Raw genomic sequence first — 1,316 nt, forward strand, 5'->3', positions numbered from 1 at the left:
TATCCCCTGTCGGAGATACTGGTCAGACAGGGGCTGCAGTTTCTCCCATCATGTGTTGTATAGCCCATTTAATTCAGGTGTAATCCAACATCAACTTTCCCACTTGCCATTGATGGGTCAGAGAAGGGCTGCATCAACTATCGCATTTTCGCGAATTCGATTTCTTTCTGTGTAACTCCATTTTTTCGTCCCAGTTGGTCACGCAGGGGCTGCAACTGACGCGACGTTACTTTACACACGAGCTCTGCTTTGCGGCTTGTGGTGGGGGTGCCACGCTCCGGTGGCTTTTGGCGGTTTTTCCCCCCCACCTTTGCTGAAGATTTGCCTGTCGATTTTTTATTCGGTAGGTTTGAGAATTAAAATTCTTCACCTTTGGTGGCGCAAAAATATGCCAAACAATGTTGACTCTGTCCATTGCTAGCGAAGCCCTTGCAGCACACATCGCTCGCCATGCAGTCCTCGTTTGATTATTTTATTGATTATTCGTTGAATTTTTCAGTAACCTTGCAACCTACTACGACAAAAACGCCTTGTTATAAAAGAGACCATTATGACGTTATCATAATGGGTGTTTATGGCAAGGTTTTTGTTTAAACAGTGGTACTCTGCTCAGGTTGAGTCCGACTCGGTGGTTCACGTTTTTCTTCTTCCAATCAGAATCTAGCACCCTACCAGTGACATACATATATGAAGCGCGCGTTACATCGCGCTCACCCTTTTCATTTCATCTGCGCACCACCATCACAATTTTTGCTCACCTATTTGAACTCGGATTTTTCGCAATTTTCCACCTCCTCCCCTTCCCGCCTGCCTGTGAACCATTCTTTTCTTTTTGTTTGTAGTCGGTGGTGGTTTTTTCCCCCCACCTTCTTGCTGAAGAGTTGCTAGTCTATTTTATATTCGGTAGTTTGAGAATTAAAATTCGTCACCTTTGGTGGCCAAAAATAGGCCAAACAATGTTTGACTCTGTCAATTGCGTCGCGAATCCCTTCAGCAAACTAGTGCGTCACCATGCAGAATCCTCGTTTATTTCGTTTAATTTTTCAGTACCCTTGCAACCTACTAATACAAAACGCCTTGTTATAAAAGCCACCAATGCTTTAATCTTCCAAATACACCGAAAATGCACCCTTCTCAACACATTGGCAATGTTGGTCAGAGAAAGTCGGTTTGGTACCCAAAGCGTAGAGTTAATGTGTTTTTTAAATATTTTCAGTGGGACAAAACAAAATTTTTTCAGTCCCATTTGAAAGTGATTTCAACGTTAGCATCTGTTGTTTTGACCTTGATAATTTTACAAAAGTGGAAAAAAAAAA

The sequence above is a fragment of the Montipora capricornis genome, chromosome 8 (genome assembly GCF_036669925.1).
Source record: "Montipora capricornis isolate CH-2021 chromosome 8, ASM3666992v2, whole genome shotgun sequence".
NCBI classification, from domain to species: domain Eukaryota; kingdom Metazoa; phylum Cnidaria; class Anthozoa; order Scleractinia; family Acroporidae; genus Montipora; species Montipora capricornis.